An 8,296-nucleotide genomic window follows, 5' to 3' on the forward strand; every position below is an offset into this window, starting at 1 on the left:
CCGGAACCGGGACCAGAGTCAACTCTTAACGCTCGACGCAACGGACTAAAAATTACAAGTTAACTATGTATATAAATATAATATAATATATAATTAATTATATTAATTATATATATATATTATATTTATATATATAAAACCGTCGGCAGAGAAACTCCAAGGGTGTGAGCTGTAAAATCATCCTCCGCGACTCGCGGAGTTTGAAGGGGTTTTTGCCGCGAGTCGCGGAGCCCCAATTTTCAACTCTGGCTATAAAGCCAACCGAATTCTGATCAAATTTCATAATCTTATTTTCATCTCTCTCTCAATATATACGTAATATATATATATAATTTATATTTTAATTTTAATTTTAATTTTAAATCCTAATAATAAGGGTATGTTAGCGAATGTTGTAAGGGTGTAAGTCGAAATTCTGTCCGTGTAACGCTACGCTATTTTTAATCATTGTAAGTTATGTTCAACCTTTTTACATTAATGTCTCGTAGCTAAGTTATTATTATGCTTATTTAAAACGAAGTAATCATGATGTTGGGCTAATTACTAAAATTGGGTAATTGGGCTTTGTACCATAATTGGGGTTTGGACAAAAGAACGACACTTGTGGAAATTAGACTATGGGCTATTAATGGGCTTTATATTTGTTTAACTAAATGAAAGTTTGTTAATGTTAATATAAAGATTTACAATTGGGCGTCCCTATAAATTACCATATACACTCAATCGGACACGATGGGCGGGGTATTTATATGTATGAATAATCGTTCATTTAACCGGACACGGGAATGAATTAACAGCCACTAGAATAATTAAAACAGGAGTGAAATTACATTCAAGGGTAATTGGTGTAATTGTTAACAAAGTAGTAAAACCTTGGTTTACACGCAGTCGATAACCTGGTGTATTCATTAAACAAAGTATTAAAACCTTGTTACAATTCGAATCCCCAATTAGTTGGAATATTTAACTTCGGGTATAATAATAATTTGACAAGGACACTTGCAATTTATATTTATGACTGATGGACTGTTATGGACAAAAACCAGACGGACATATTGAATAATCCAGGACAAAGGACAATTAACCCATGGGCATAAAACTAAAATCAACACGTCAAACATCATGATTACGGAAGTTTAAATAAGCATAATTCTTTTATTTCATATTTAATTTCCTTTATTTTATATTTAATTGCACTTCTAATTATCGCACTTTTATTTATTGTTATTTAATCGCACTTTTAATTATCGTACTTTTTAATTATCGCAATTTTATTTTATCGCACTTTTATTATTCGCAATTTCATTATCGTTATTTACTTTACGCTTTAATTTAAGTCTTGTATTTATTTTATATTTTACATTAGGTTTTAACTGCGACTAAAATCTTAAAATCGACAAACCGGTCATTAAACGGTAAAAACCCCCCTTTATAATAATAATATTACTTATATATATATATTTGTATTTTTATAAAAGTAAACTAATATAGCGTTGAGCTTTGTTTAAAGATTTCCCTGTGGAACGAACCGGACTTACTAAAAACTACACTACTGTACGATTAGGTACACTGCCTATAAGTGTTGTAGCAAGGTTTAAGTATCTCCATTCTATAAATAAATAAATATCTTGTGTAAAATTGTATCGTATTTAATAGTATTTCCTAGTAAAATAATAACTATTTTATATACACCTCGCTACACATCATCAAGCATCAACTTAGGACTCAAGCATGTTGCGTTCATAAATCTAGGTCATAACATGTAGAACTTGTATGCAAATTATATCCATTACAATCATAGCATAAGTATCACAATTTAGTTCAAAATGACCATTATCTTTCCATAATGCAACTACATTATAGCATGCCGTGCCATCAATCCACTTCAATAGGCCTAAACATGTGAAAATCAAGCATACATCTTTCATAAGAACATTACAATTCAAAGCATGCTAGAAATTCAAGAAAATTCAATTTACGACCAGGCCAAATTGACATCTACAACATCAATAACATATTAAGCATTCACATTCTTCATAAACAGCACAAACAAACCCAAAAGTCTAAAGTAAAAGCCCTAATTTCGGATTTAATCACTACAAACCCTAGATTCATGAACACACCCATTAAACATGTAATTATTGCAAAATCAAGACATAATGGGTAATTAAACAACTAAGGCATGTTAATCTAAGCAAAAATCATGCAAATCAAACACCCCACACTTATCTTTCACCAAATCATACATATAAGCATACAAATCAAGTAATCAAGAAAGAAAAGTGTGAAAAGGGAGTAGCAATACCCTAGAAAACATGATTCAAGCTTGGATTTAAAGGAAGAAATCACGAAATTGAAAGAAGAAATTAGGGTTTTTGAGAGTTGGTTCGTTTGTGGGAGAGAAAAATAGAGAGGAGTGTGTTTTGTGGTTGAAAATTGGGGTGGATAAGCCTTAAAACGCGTTTATTTTTTTCTAGGTCAGGAATCTGGACGACGTCCAAACTTCGGGATGGCGTCCCATTGTTAAGCACTGGACGGCGTCCAAATTTCGGGACGACGTCCCATCGTTAAGAACCGAACGGTGTCTAAAATTTAGAACGGCGTCCAGATGAACTAAGGATTACTGACCTGTTTTTTGGAAAAACTCTTTGTATTTGGACGGCGTCCAATGAATTTTGGACGGCGTCCCACTGGTCTGGTGGCTCAAAATTTTAATAAAACTCATAAAAATTCCCATTTTTAACACACAAAAGTTCATATCACCATCATAGATCATTATGTACATTAAAAACAATCACACTAATCATAAAATACTCAATTCAAACTATTTACACGCGCGAACTTTCTTTAACGAGTCGTTCACCCAACTCGTCCCCATTTTGATTTAAGCTTTGTTCTCGAAGTTGAGGTTAACCTCCTCTTCGATTTCCAGGGGACCATCGACATAGTGTTTGACCCGGTGGCCATTCACTTTAAAAATGTCACCCTTCCAGTTCACCTCTTCAATCGTTCCATAAGGGTAAACTCTTCTAACAACAAATGGTCCCGACCATCGAGACTTGAGTTTTCCTGGTGATAATTTGAAACGGGCATTGTAAACAAGGACACGATCTCCTTCCATGAATTCCTTTGGATTTTTCAATCGCTTATCGTGCCATTGTTTGGTCTTTTCTTTACAAATTAGAGAGTTGTCATAGTCTTCAAGCCTCAACTCGTCTAATTCATTCAATTGGGTTAAACGTAACCGACCCACCTCTTTGTAATCCAAATTACATGCCCTTAGCGCCCAATGCGCTTTGTGTTCAATCTCCAAAGGGAGATGGCATGCTTTCCCGTATACCATTCGTAAAGGAGTGGTTCCAATAGGTGTTTTGTAGACCGTGCAAAAAGTCCACAATGCATCGTTTAACTTAACAGACCACTCTTTTGGATTTGCACCAACGGTCTTTTCAAGTATGCGTTTTAAAGATCGATTGGTATTCTCCACCTGCCCACTTGTTTGGGGATGATAAGATGTTGAAATTTTATGGATCACTCCATATCTTTTCAACACTTTTTCTAATTGCTTATTGCAAAATTGGGTGCCTCGGTCACTGATAAGGGCTTTTGATGTGCCAAACCTTGAGAAAAGTTCCATCAAAAAGGTTACTACAACTCGGCCATCATTTGTTGGGAGAGGTTTTGCCTCCGCCCATTTTGAAACATAGTCTATGGCAACAAGTATGTAGAGATAAGAATGAGACTTCGGAAAGTGCCCCATAAAGTCAATTCCCCACACATCGAACACCTCGCATACTTGGATGCTTTGTTGAGGCATTTCATCCCGTTTAGTGATTTGACCGGCTCGTTGGCATGCATCACAAGCCTTACAAACAGTGTAGGCATCTTTGAATATTGTAGGCCAATAGAAACCGGCCTCGTAAACTTTCCTCCCCGTGATTTGGGGACCAAAGTGCCCACCCGTTGGACCAAGGTGACAATCAAGAAGAATTTGAGTGCATTAATTCCCCGAAATGCACCTGCGAATAACTCCATCCGCACATCACCTAAATAGATAAGGGTCTTCCTAAAAATAGTATTTTAGGTCGCTAAAGAATTTTTTCCTTTTCTGATGTGACCAACCGGTTTCTAGGTACCCCCCAATGTAGTTGGCGAAATCAACATACCACGGGTCTTTCACCTTCTCTACTCGTATGAGGTATTCATCGGGAAAATCGTCTTTAATACTCGATTCATGGAGTACTTCAAGATTGGGATTTTCAAGTCTAGAAAGATGGTCAGCCGCGAGATTTTCGGCACCTTTCTTGTCCTTAATCTCGATATCAAATTCTTGCAAGAGCAAGACCCATCTTAGCAATCGAGGTTTGGCATCCGGCTTAGAGAAAAGATATTTCAATGCCGAATGATCGATGAAGACAATTGTCTTCGATAGGACAAGATATGATCGGAATTTGTCAAAAGAAAAGACGATAGCAAGGAGCTCTTTTTTCGTTGTTGTGTAGTTCAATTGGGCTCCTTGTAAAGTCTTGTTTGCATAATAAATGGGTTGAAAACGTTTCTCAACCCGTTGGCCCAAAACTGAACCAACTGCAAAATCCAATGCATCGCACATTAGCTCGAATGGTAATGACCAATTTGGAGCTATGATTATTGGTGCGTTAACAAGTTTTTGTTTTAAAATGTTGAATGCCTTAGTGCATTCACTTGTGAAAACAAAGGGTGCATCTTTTTCGAGAAGTTTATTCAATGGCGTTGCAATTTTTGAAAAATCCTTAATAAATCGCAGGTAAAACCCTGCATGCCCAAGAAAACTTCTCACACCCTTCACATTTGAAGGAGGTGGAAGGTTGGCAATGACGTCAACCTTTGCTGGATCCACCTGAATACAAACACTTGAGATTTTGTGCCCCAAGACAATGCCTTCTTTAACCATAAAGTGGCATTTCTCCCAGTTTAGCACTAAGTTCGATTTCTCACACCTTATTAGCATTTTCTTCAAATTTAGAAGGCATGAATCGAAAGTGTCACCGAAGACTGAAAAGTCATCCATGAACACTTCCATGCATTCTTCAATCATATCATGGAAAATGGCCATCATGCACCTTTGGAATGTTGCAGGAGCATTACATAGACCAAAGGGCATTCGGCGGTATGAAAAGGTTCCATAGGGACACATGAAGGTAGTCTTTTCTTGATCCTCAGGGGAGATGGGAATTTGAAAGTACCCCGAAAAACCATCTAGGAAACAATAAAAGCTATTTCCCGCTAGTCTCTCTAACATTTGATCAATGAATGGTAGCGGAAAATGGTCTTTTCTAGTGGCATCATTTAACTTACGATAGTCAATACAAACTCGCCACCCCGTAACAGTTCGTGTAGTGATAAGCTCGTCTTTATCATTGGTGGTAACAGTTATACCACCCTTTTTAGGAACACAATGGACCAGGCTTATCCATGGACTGTCTGAGATTGGGTAGATTAGACATGCGTCTAGCAATTTAATGATCTCCTTCTTGACAACATCTTGCATATAAGGATTTAGCCTCCTTTGACGTTGCACCACTGGTTTGGAATTTTCTTCCATTAAGATCTTGTGAGTGCAATAAGAAGGACTAATTCCTTTTATATCATGAATTTTCCATGCAATGGCCGGTTTGTGGGCCTGTAACAAGGATACAAGACGTTCTTTTTCATGTTTAGAAAGAAGTTACCGGAAGCTTCGAATCCTCCTGAAGGAAAGCGTACTCAAGATGATCAGGGAGCGGCTTAAGCTCCAAAATTGGAGGTTCCTCGATTGAGGGTTTACTCCGGTACTCGCTATCCTTGTTCAGTTGTTCTAACTCCTCCTCAGTTGGTTCATACCCATTTGCCATCAATGTGGCCATCACATCCATTTCTTCTTCAGGAAATTCTTCATCTCCACTCGCCAAATCGTATGTACCTGTTTCATCCGATTCGGGAAATTCCTGCAAGAACTCATAATGCGAATCTATGCTTTGCATAAAATAACAAGTATCATCTGAAGATTCAGGATATTTTAATGACTTGTCAATTGCAAAAGTCGCACTAGCTTCACCAATTCTAAGGGTCAACTGCTGATCATAAACATCAATGACACATCTAGCAGTATTTAAAAATGGTCGACCCAAAATAATTGGTATTCTGTCATCAACTTCCATGTCTAAAACCACAAAGTCTGCCGAAAAAATTAGATTCCCGGTCTTAACTAACATATTCTCTATTATTCCTCAAGGGAATTTTATAGAGCGATCAGCTAGTTGAATAGCCATTCATGTGGTTTTGAGTTCCCCAGGGGCTAATTTAAGGTAAATCGAATAGGGCATCAAATTGATACTAGCCCCCAAATCGGCTAATGCCCTCATACAATCAAGGTCACCCATTAGACATGGAATAGTGAAACAACCCAGATCTTGAAGCTTTTCGGGAAGTGTGTAAGACACCAGCGTTGAACATCTAGCATTTAAAGTAACCGATGAAACGCTTTCCATCTTCTTGCGGTTGGTGAGCATGTTATTCAAGAATCGAGCATATTTAGGCATTCATGTAATAACATCAATAAAAGGTAAATTTACGTTAACTTTCTTGATGAGCTCCATGAATCTTAATTTTTCTTCCTCGAGCTTCTCCAATCTTTGTTTTCTTGGGAATGGGAGTGGTGGTTGATACGCTTTAATAACCGGTTTGACTCGCACAGTGTCTTCTTGACCGTCTGTGTGCTCATTGTCAATAATTTCAACCACATTTTCCGGCTCCTTCTCCTTCTCCGGTTCATTTACACTATCTGGTTCATTCTCTTTCATTAATGGAACACGAAAGTCAGAGACTTCTGGCATTCTTGGTGGATCATAGGTTACCCCACTTCTGGTGGTGATAGCTTTTGCTTGCTCGTTTCGGGGATTAGATTGCGTGTTGCTTGGAAATTCCCCCGGTTTTCTTTCGCTTAACAATTCAGCAAGATTACTCATCTGTTGTTCCAATACTTGAATGGAAGATTGTTGGTTTCTAAATTGTTGCTCATTCTTCTCATTCGTTTGGCTTATATTGGTAACAAGTTGAGTTTGCGATGCAATTAACTTCTCCAACAAACTCTCCATATTTGACTTTTTCTCTTCATGTTGGGGTTTTTGATAAAAACTCGGAGTTTGTTGTTGGAACCCACTACTTGACCCGTGTTGAAAATTAGAATTTTGACCTTGAGGGTTGTAAGGGTTATTGAAGTTTCGATTAAATTGGGCTCTTCCTTGAAATTGGTTGTTATTCCTTTGGCTTATGAAAGCCACTTCTTCTTTCTGAGCCATTGTCAAACCTGCATCACAATCTTTTCCTAAATGTAAACCACTATAGTATTCACACCCCACCTTCATTCCATGGATTTCCTTGGTGATCTTTTCCATGTTTCGAGCAACACCATCTATCTTTACGCTAAGAGAACCAATGTCATCATAAGCACCGGCGCTTGAGACTTGAGCATGACGGGTCATGGGTCTTTCTTGATGCCATTCATGAGAATATTCGACTTGCTTTTCGATTATCTCATAAGCGTCTTGCTCAGTTTTGTCCATGAATGAACCTCCTGCCACTTGATCAATGGAAATTCGGGTTGCAACATCACAACCCTTGTAAAAGATTTGAACTTTTTGGAAGGTATCCAAACCATGGTTTGGACAACCTCTTAGCATTTTGGAAAATCGATTCCATGCTTCATACAAGGTTTCCATCGGCTTTTGACAAAATTGGGTAATTTCTTGTTGGAGTCTCGCGGACTTAGAAGCTGGAAAATATTTCTTAAGAAATTTTTCCAACATACCATCCCAAGTTTCTATCATAGCCTCGGGCAATGAATCCAACTAACTCCTTGCTTCCCCGTGGAGTGTCCATGGAAAAAGTCTTAAAAGTATGACTTGATCAGTATCCAGTTGAAGCTTGAATAGAAGACATATCTCTTGAAAAAGACGAATATGTTCATTTGCATCTTCATTCGGACCACCACCAAATTGACATCTGTTGTTAATCATTTGGAGAATAGGTCCCTTTATTTCAAATTTTACCTCACCAGGTGTCTGAGTAATTGCAATTCCTGGTCCGGTTCGGGTTGCCTTCATCTTGGCCGCCATTGATTGTCTTGGTACCACCGGTCTTGCCTCTCCTTCCATTTCAAAATTTGGAGGATGAACGGGTTCACCAAATTCAGAATATCTTGGCTTGGTTGTACTTGATTCTGAATCAAAAGTTTCTTGCTTTGATGAAGATTCAAAAAGTTCAAGTACTTCTTTTG

The 8,296-nt window shown here is 37.7% G+C and overlaps 1 non-coding gene across 1 annotated transcript; it reads left to right on the forward strand.

The window, feature by feature from the left end:
* Nucleotides 1-7,671: 7,671 nt before the first annotated feature.
* LOC139856351 (small nucleolar RNA R71) lies at nucleotides 7,672-7,778 on the forward strand. Its single transcript, XR_011761838.1, has one exon. It is a non-coding gene; the product is annotated as a small nucleolar RNA R71 (small nucleolar RNA).
* The last annotated feature ends 518 nt before the right edge of the window (nucleotides 7,779-8,296 follow it).

The sequence above is a fragment of the Rutidosis leptorrhynchoides genome, chromosome 6 (assembly GCF_046630445.1).
Source record: "Rutidosis leptorrhynchoides isolate AG116_Rl617_1_P2 chromosome 6, CSIRO_AGI_Rlap_v1, whole genome shotgun sequence".
Classification (NCBI taxonomy): Eukaryota; Viridiplantae; Streptophyta; class Magnoliopsida; order Asterales; family Asteraceae; genus Rutidosis; species Rutidosis leptorrhynchoides.